At 39.2% G+C, this 10,473-nt stretch overlaps 1 pseudogene; it reads right to left on the bottom strand.

Moving 5' to 3' along the window:
• Nucleotides 1–469: 469 nt before the first annotated feature.
• Nucleotides 470–10,473, bottom strand: part of LOC122932513 — a 33,581-nt pseudogene continuing 23,577 nt past the window's right edge.

Here is a 10,473-nt window from a genome sequence, read left to right as displayed (position 1 = left end):
CTGGAGCTACACCACTCTGTCCTTTGTGCAGTAGGCATACTGTACCTGCTTACTGCACCGCTGATGCCAGAGCTACTCTGAAAAAGCTGATTGGTGCGGGTGCAAGGTTCCTCATTGATCAGATTTTGACGGCCTAGTTCAATAATAGTAAAATCCCGGAATACCCCTTTAAGTACACATTTTGGCTCTTAAAAACCATAAGAACAAAAAAAAATATATACATCCCAGAGTGGCAAGAGTTTCCCATCTGTTACAGTGCATAAAAACCTCTACAACAGGGATACCCAATCTGCGACCTTCCAACTGTTGCAAAACTACAACTCCCAGTATGCCTGGATCACCTACAGCTATTAGTGCATGCTGGGAGTTGAAGTTTTGTACAGCTGGAGGGCTGCAGATTGAGCATCCCTGCTCTATAATGTTTATACCATAAATACAAAACATTGTAATGTCATAAACATGAATATAAGTATGAAATTTTGTGTTGCCAAATTGAAAATCGATATATATATACAATGATTGACAAAAAATTTCAATTTCATAATGACAAGAGTCTTTATCAAGCATCCGTTCAACTAGTCCACTGGGTTCTGAATGCAAAATCAGACTTTTTCCAAATCTTCTTTAGCCATGGTGTTATCACAGTTGATGTCCAACATATTGCTGCAGGACATTTACAAAAGAGAATAGTCATGTTTGATTAAGATCCATTGGAAACCAATCATCTGGAGCTGTGGAGGCACATGTCTGGATATTCTGGAATTCTTTAACTTCAATTTTTCGGGAGCCAACAGTATTTGTACATGCTAATACTGATGAAACAATAAAATAAATAATAAATGTGATATATGTTTTGGTTCTTGCTTTTCACACCATGTACTGTCCATGCAGAAAGTAAAGTGTTTTAATCAACTCGGAAGGAATTTTTTTTGCTTTCTAAATTTGAATTGGTTCCTCTATACTTGTTCATGATTTAAAACAAGATATGTGGAGGAAAAGTTACAATTTTCTGTATTGCGGAACAACTGATTCATGGCAGCGATATGATATATCAGGAGATATTATTCCATTCTGGGGCTGCCGTGTCTTATATGTTGCCCCAAATATATCTTCATGATAACGCATTTCACTCTGGAAAATAAGAGGAGTGTTATGTTTAGATACTTCATTAGCTTTTCCAGACAATAAGGCACTTTGGGGAAATATTGTATACTATACATAATAACATACTACGAAATGTTTGCCTCCTTCCCGATTTCTTCTATTTTTGCAAATTTGTCAGACTTGAATGTTTCAGATTCACAAGCTAATTTTAATATTAACAGAGATAACCCAAGCATACACAAAATGCTGTTTTTAAATGATAAATGCTGTTTGGTCCTACATAGCTACTAAATACAACAAAGTGTCACAAACTTTTCACACAACTTTTGATATGATATAGAGACATATCAAAAGTTGTGATTGGTTGGGCTCTGAGTGCTAAGACCCCAACCATCCTTGCTTATCACAAGCTCTCTCCTCGCTGCATAAGATGGGCTCCATAGAAGTCTATAAGCCCATCTTGATTCTGTCCTTGCCAGAGAGGACACAGAACGCAATATGCATAAGTGTTCTTTCACCTCTAGAAAACGGTGAGGGTCTTGGCACTCAACTCTCTATGACATATCAAAAGTTGTGCGACATGCACGTGATGCTTTAATTCAATTGAATTTTATGTACTGTCTAGTAATGTGAAGCAGCCTAGAAGGTCTCAAAAAACTTATACAGATGTCAAACAAAGTTTGACAATCTGAAAAGGGTTACAAAAATCATTGCTAAGGCTTTGTGCTTCCAGAAAATCAGAGTGAGAAATCCAAAAATGGGAAAAACTTGGAACAGCCGAAGAGCTTCCCAGGAGTGGCCTACCAAAAGAGCTTTGATGACTCATTCAGGAGGTCACAACAGAACCCAGATGAACATCAAAAACACTGGAGGCCTCCCTTGCCTCAGTTAAGGTCAGTGTTCACAATTCCACAATAAGAAAGACACTGGGCAAAAATGGCATCCATGGGAGAGTTGTAAGGTACAAACTACTGCTGACCAAAATGATCATAAAGGCTTGTTTCACAATTGCCAAAAAACATCTAGATGACCCTCAAGACTTTTGGAATAATCTGTGGACTGATGAGTTAAAGGTGTAACTTTTAGGAAGACACATGTCCCATTACACCTGGTGTTAAGATAACACCAGATTCCGCAATAAGAACATCAGAAGCTTTCCTGCGGATAAGTCATCAATATTCAAAGCCCGAAGAACCTCTTTAAACTGTTACGTTTGTTTCAAAACTGCAATACTTCAAATCACTGATTAATGTGTAATATACCTTTAACTGGGTCAGATATTGTTCCACTTCCTCGTCATTCAAACCCTTCTTTTTTGCAATAATCAGTTTAATTGTTGAAGCGACATCTCTGGCCATCTCAATATGTCCACACACATAGATATGGCCGTCTTTTCCAAATAGAATCCTTAACACTTCATCTTCAAGATTTTTTTCCAGAATGTGCTGGACATATGTCTGTGGATAATTGGCAGAGGGAGGGGTAATTCATATTAAAAAAAAATTGAACTGAATGATAGATATGAAATGAAACATTTGCCTTTGAGAGAGTTGGGACATCACCATGCACATTAGATGGATGGGTTTAGCCAGCATTCATTTAAAGTGTAATGCAGCCTTTGTAGCTACTGCATGGTATTTTCTATGGGTTGTGCAATGATACAATATTGATGACCTATCCTCATGATACATGTAGGTCATCAATATGAGATCAGAACAACCTCTGTAAGTGTCCAAGATATATCTCACCTTTGCTTGTCCGGGCTTTCGCGAGTAAGCAGTGAACACGTCTTGCATAACACCTTTTCTTTTCATGTATTGCAACTCTTCTTTGTAGATTTCATCAATGTCAGGTTGCTGGCAGCCAGTTAGCAATATCATAGAGTTGACTTTTTTACCTGAAAATACAAGGTTTACAACATTACTACTAGCACATAAGGTCCATGTTGTATTATGGAGATTATGATGCGATGTTATTAAAGAAAGATAATGTTTTGGAGAAATTATCACAGAATTAACTTAATGAGGACCTGTCACCTCTCCTGACATGTCTACAGTATATTACTAGATAATTGAATTCACTATGCAATAACAAACTGTATGCTGTTGCATTCCTCAGTTATTGCTACTAGAAGTGTATTAATGAAGCTGCAATATGGGGTTATCATTTGTGTGGGTGTTCCTGCACAGCCTTGCACTGTCCAATCGGTGCTGCTATTGTGAGACTATGCAGAAACACACCCCTTACTGGTAACACCCAGTAACAAATTCATTAATAAACTTCCAGTTGCAATAAATCAAGAGATTCATATAAAAATTGCTCTGATAGTGCTAGGTAGGGGCTGGGGAGAGAAGGAATAACAACGTTTGTGGATCTTTTATCATCAGGAGTAGTGTGCATGTGAACTTTTATTCTGCTGGGCCCAGCTCCTGCAAGTGCCCTGGAGGTAGAGCTTAATTGTGAAGTGCTCGTTGCATTGATCTCCTTCCCAGACTCTCCCCTCTGCTCTAAGTGACAGCTGTAGTGGTCTCTTGGTTGGATTCATCAGCAGTCAATCGGAGCAAAGGGGAGGAGCTGTAAAACAGATCAATGCAGAGAGAACTTCACAGGCAAAGACCTACTGCACCGTACAGTACTTGTAATGCCTGGCAGAATAAAAAAGAAAATCATCTTCACACTACTGCTAATAATATAAGCTCCATAAAAGATATGTTGTTTCTGTTCTTCCCAGCCCCCACCTAGTGCTGTCAGCAGTTTTGCATAGACAGAACTGCTGACAGACTTCATTTAAATCCCTTCAGAATCCTATCTCCTTCTAATAATGTTCATGGATTTACAGAGTCATCGAGCCACTGTTCCTGGGATTTGTGTGACATTTTGGCAAGTGTAGGTGGTACATTTTGGCAAGTGTAGCAGTTCCCAACCACATATCTGAACAACCGCAAACTACTTTTCAAATTTTACACAGTCATGTTGGTCCCCAATAGCAGATACAGAAATAGTTGTCCAAATGTTATTTTTATTATTATAATTTATTTTTTTATTCAGTCATTTGAACATAGGGGTTGTCCAATCAGACAAGCCTTCAAATTTTAAGAAACTACAAATTTCTTAACTCATCACGTTATCTTGAAACAAAAGCCATTGAAAAGCAATTGCTTAACGCATTTAGTTGCATTTAGTTTAGATAATATGTCTCATAAAGCATGAGTGTTAACCCTGCTACATCCGTAAGTCTATCACCAGGGTCAGTGCATTTATGTCATTCACGTTTCTCATACCTTTCTCAATGTCATACAATCTCTGCTGCCAGAAAGCTCTGAATGGAGAAATTCCACTTCCTGGGCCGATCAGAAGGCATGGCGATAATGGGTTTGTCGGCAGATGGAATGCGTTTGTGCTGAAAACATTACATAAGGGGTGATAATAGATTATGTTCATTATTTTGACATACAGTCTATAAACTGGATAATAAATACTTTTATTCTACATCTTAAATACAGGACATTATTCTGTAGTGTTATAGATATCATTTCTAGACCAACACTCACTCTACCACAATAACGGCTAGTTTATCCATTTATTTTTATTACTTCTCTTTCTCCAGTAAAAATAAATCTGTTTTTGGTATCATATTGAGATATAATATTGCTCATCATCATATTCTTATCATAAGCATTTTCTTTGATACATTAAAGGGGTTGTGCAAGAATGGGAGCATTCTTGGCAAATCCCCCTACTTGGCCGGACCTGTAAAGGGAAGCTTCCTTAGCTGCTTCCCAGTGCCGGCTCCCCACTCTTTCTCCTGGCCTGCGTTGCTCCACTGGGCTCTCTCCTTGTAAACAAATGGTCACAAGGGGATATAGTTTCGGCTGCAGTGAGTGACTGGCTGTGACTGACGATGTCAAACTGGATGTTGACATCAATGGAGCCCAGTGGAGCAGCATAGACTGGGAGAAGAAGGAGCCAGCACCGGAAAACAGGGAAGTCATCTTTTCTTTGCAGGTCTGACAGAATGGGGGTGGGGTAAGGGGGGGGGGTTCCTAAAAATCCCTCGCTCTTGCACAACCCCTTTAAGTACTGCTGTATTGTAGGCCTTCAGGGTCATGACAATTTTTTTCCATCAAAGAGCCATCCACAGGATAGGTCATAAATGCTAGATTGCAGGGGGAATTGGTGTCAGAATGCTGGGACGCTCCATGATCCTCAAAACGAGGTATCCTCGAGTCCCCTCTCTGAATGGAGCGGTAGTGAACATGACGGTTCACCACTCCATTCATAGCACTCTGTCAGTCCACAGCGCACTGCCATCCCATTCACAGAGGGGTGCCCTTTTTCTAGGGATCGTTGGGATTCCCAGTGATCAGACCCCCTGCAGTCCAATATTCATCATCAATCCTAGGAATAGGTGATAAATACATCAAGCTAGCTGGTGTGGTCAATCTAACTTAATGAGGGAGATATATCCAAACTGTTGCAGAGGAAAACTGGTTTAGTTGTCCATAGCAACCAATCAGATTGATCCTTTCATTTTCCAAATGAACTATGAAAAGTAGAATCTGATTGGTTCCTTTGGGCCAGTTTTGATAAATCTCTCCAATATCTTATTTGGTGTATCTTTGTGGAACAAGAAAAGTTGATTGGTCGGCTGTAGATTATATGTTAGTGCGGTTGGTTTTACCGACCTCTATAATACCAGAAGCATGCACTTATAAACTATAAAGCCGTATTACATCAGAGATTGGTTGGAGATCATACAGTGATGTATTCTTTTCATACCTCCGTATAAAACAAGGAACTATATCATTCTGGCTCAAAGTGTTAAACCATGTAGTGCAAACCCCATGGTGAAGTGGACCATGGCCTCCTAAAAGAAACAAATTATATCTTAAAGAGGAGAACAATAACAAACCAAAGATATACAATTTTTACAAAAGTACTGAAAGAATGCTGCGATACAATACAATAAATTGTTTATGTGTAATTCATCCCTTCATAGAGATGTTTGCATAACCATATTAGGGGTTGTTTTTTCAGGACAAGTTGTACTTTATTTTTATTTTTAAATATGGGTAAATAAAAAAAAAACACATTTTTAGTCCCCTTGGGGGCTTGAACATGCGATTGTCTAATCATTTATCCCATAAACTGCTACAAATGATTTAGTGCATTTCTATGGAGCCCTGCCACAAGCAGAGCTCCATAGGAACATCTCTGTGGCAAGCATTAGAGCAGACATCCTCAAACTGCAGCCCTCCAGCTGTTGTAAAAGTACAACTCCCATAATGCCCTGCTGTACGCTGATACCTGTAGGCTGTTCGGGCATGCCGGGAGTTGTAGTTTTGCAACAGCTGGAGGGCCGCAGTTTGAGGATGCCTGCATTAGAGCCTCTAGCAGGCTAGAGGCTACCACAGTGAACAAACAATTCCCCAGAGCAGGGGAGCTGTTGATGCCCCGAGAGCACACCACTCCTGGGTAAAAGCTGCTTAAATGTCATGGCAATAGATGACCACGGCATCCGAGGGTTATATGTCTGTGATCGGTGTCAGCTGTGTAAAACAGCAGCACTTAGCTTCTGAATTATCACCATATTTAAAGACCAGACTTCCACCATACATGTACAATGGAGATCCGGAAGGGTTATTAAGGAGACAGAAAAGGAGCTCATCAATATTATATAATCTTAAAGGGGTGCTCCATTTTCAGCAAATAAAGCTTATTCATTGCAAATTGAATGTGCCTACCCTCTTAAAAAGTAAGACATTTTCTAATATGCCTTTTGTATTTTGTAATCTTTGAATGGTAATCCTCATTGTCAGGAAGGTCTGTCCTGGTCTTGTGATGATCACACATGTGCCCGATTTGTCACAGTTACTAAATATTTATCAGAGCTGTCACTTGTCACGAGCCGTGCACCTATGTGCCCACCACATGACCAGGACAGATTTTCTGAAGTAAACAATTGAGATTCCCACTCACTTTCCAATATATTGGAAAGCTCTAACTTCTTTTTGAGGTCATACATCTTCAAACTTGACTAATAAGCTTTTACTGACCTTTCGTTCTGTAGTTTACAACAGCGACGGTGAGGTGAATCTCTCCAGGTGACATGTCATTGGAGGAGCTTATAGAGTAGTACCGTGCCTTAAGTGCTGGTAACTGAGTCAGCAAAAATGTAGTAGTTACTTCAAGAGATTTAAACTCCTCCAGTATATCAAGGAATGATGGATAATTGTAGGATTTCCATACATTGTACGTTTCTGTATCCTAGAAATGTTATAGGATGTAAGAGACAGTTTATTAAACCAAGACTGTAAATTAGCAATACCCAAAAAACGTTGTATCACAGTGCAGTGTAAATAAATCAGTACCTACACCAAAAACCACACAAACCATATCTAATATATCAACTAACCAACTGACTAAACTATCTTCCTGAATTTCCCAAACATTTCACAGTTGAAATGTAGATCGTTTTGAAAACATTATACATTTTTCATATAAAATGAAATTATGGAATATGGTAAAATATTATTTAAGAGCAGAGTTTGCCTCCTATGCGATGTGACACTTGCATGACCAAATCACATCAAAACAGAGTTCAATTTTGATGCATGTCTTAGAAATGCATGCATGGTTTCTTGTTTCTCATGTGTTTATTTAGTACTTTGCATCCTGCTGGAGTGTAAAAAAGTATACTAATTTGTGTTAGATAATGACCATATGTAAAGACTTAAAGAGACTGTCCAAGATTTTTTCTTTAAATTTTCATCCTCACCCTAGAATACCTGTAGAGAAATCCATACTCATCTGCTCTAAGCCTCTCCATTCCAGCGCTCTGAATCTCTTCACTGGACTTGTGGTTCCTGTCTGTCAAATTAGATGTGGTCATGTGCACCAGTGCACCCAATGACTTTTCTAAACATTGACATAATTCCGAGCGTCATATCACTACTGGGTCCAATGCTACTTAGGGACACATCAATGCTGAGGTCAATTAACATTGAATTAGCAGTTTACATGACCAGGCCCATGCATAAATTGAAGACCAGTCCAGTGTAGAGCCGAGGGGTGCAGGAAAGTATGGATTTCTCCACAAGTATTCAAAGTTGTGGGGCAAAGAGAAATCCTGGACTACCCCTTTAAAAGGTATGTTGAGAATGCATTTCTTTCTTTTGTCAAATTCAAAAATGATTCATAAGTTTGGTCAAAACCACAAACATACAGTGTCCAAAATAGACACAGTCCATTAAAACTAATGCACAATCTTAGTTGTCGAGTGAGTGAACAATGTACGTACTTTGCTCAAGTCTTCCAGTCTCTGTTTGTCTTCCACGTCAGTAGCCAGAAGAGACAGCTTTTTCAGAAGCAGCTGGGAGGGTGGGGTGGTTATGTCGAGGAAGTAAGTCAATGCCTGGGACAGTGAGCAAGGAGGGATTTTCTCACTGGTTGTCCAGAAGTTACCTGAAAACACAGGAAGGAGAGGAAATTTATTAGAATGGGATCCAAAGTATTCTTGTCAGTTTCTAAATTTTTCCCACTTTGCTAAATTTAGGGGATTTTTTTATTAAAAAGGTGACACGTAAAATCCCATGAAATCCTGTTACTGGCACGAACTTGGACAGCTTCACACATCCTTCCTTCATATCCTAAGCAGGTGGTTAAATTAACCAATAGAGTACGGTAATTCATTTTCAATTGTTCCTGGACCATATTTGGTAAGAAAGACGCTGAATGAGTGTTCCTTACCAAGGTTCAGGTTGACCTTTAGTGAACCTACAAGAATCTACAGCCCCAGCTGAGAGAAGCCAGTCTTCAATATGTGTCAGTCATTGTTATTAATCATGTAGCTGTGTCTAAGTTTACAACCAACAGATCCCATTTTACAGCTACAATCACATAGAAAGCTTTTGAGGCTGGTTTCTCCAGGACTTTTTGCAACAGCTGGAGGATCTTGATGGCCTATCATCTGCTGTTTGGGAGTAGCTCCAGCACAGGGAGTTTGCCCTGCAACTACACAGCCCCATTGGGTAGTGGACAGAGCTAGTGAATGCAGTACTGTGCCCATTCACTTGAATGGGGGTGGTGCTGCAGTAACCAGCTCTGTCCACTTCACAATGGACAGAGCTGTATAGTTCCAATGCCAGAAATATGTACCGAAGTTACTCTGAAACAGCCGATCGGAAGGGGTGCAGGGTGTTGGACCCCATCCAATCTGATATTGATGGCCTATCCTGTCCTATCAATATTAACATCCATTTAAGAATAGGATCCAACTTGCAGTTGCACCCCATATCTAAACCGCTGTTGCTTACGGGATGAATATATCTTTTGTTACACACCCAAGTCTTAAGCAATGCAATATAATTGTAGCCCACACTTACGCTAATTATAGATCATTTGGCCTAAGGAAAGTAGTGAAAAAAAGGGCCTATACTTTTGACCATTTTAAATAAAAATACCCTATGAAGCAATATGACCTTTTAATGTAAAATGATTAGTATCTTAACCTATTAGCAAAGTCAAATAAGAAATTGCTGTGTAATGTAATTACACTCTATGGAGATCAGGCCAAACAGTATAGAGTTTAATTGCCTGTTATATTTTACATGGTACATGTGTACATTTGTATTGTTGCCCTGCACTTTGTTGCTTGTTTGAAACGGCAGTATTCAATAATTAGAACACAATTGGTAAATAAACAAAATATAATAAAATATAATATAAATATAATTATAATTTTAATAAACTTTAGTAAATGATTCAAAATTCTGTACTGACTAATTTATACATTTTTAATCTTAATAGCTCAATTTATTTGGTAATGAGATCCAAATCATTTGTATAGCCATTTCCTTTATTGTTTTATCTGCCGCTATGGACAGATCTGGGAAACGCATTTCAGACCACTCAGGTTTTTTTTTTCACAGCCCAGTGATGAATGCTACCATTCCTACATATGCCAAACAAATCCGATACGGCCAATGAGGACACTTTGAAAGGTTGCAAGAGGTTAGAACTGCATGTCTTTGATGATTTGAGTCGGGAAGTCGGTATATCAAAGAGACATAGTAATTGTCCAGTATTATAATGACGCAACAAGCATCTGAGTACACCATGAAGGAAGTCGAGGCGTTCATCAAAACAAAACAGATCCTTACCTTGTTCACTGCGTGTCTCCAGCCGGATGTCCTGATTGATTGCGGGAGCATCCTTCAGAAGTCCAATTATGCTATTAACTAGCTCTGGCTGATTGCCAGGAAATACACCAACATGTTCTCCTGGCAGATACTGAACTTGCTGGTAATTCTCACTGGAAAGTTTCACTAGGAGGGTGGCACGGCTGAAAACAACAAGGAGGAACTCATA

The sequence above is a fragment of the Bufo gargarizans genome, chromosome 3 (assembly GCF_014858855.1).
Source record: "Bufo gargarizans isolate SCDJY-AF-19 chromosome 3, ASM1485885v1, whole genome shotgun sequence".
NCBI lineage: Eukaryota > Metazoa > Chordata > Amphibia > Anura > Bufonidae > Bufo > Bufo gargarizans.
The sequence above is the reverse complement of the archived record's forward strand: the minus strand, read 5'-3'. Positions and strand labels throughout refer to the sequence as shown.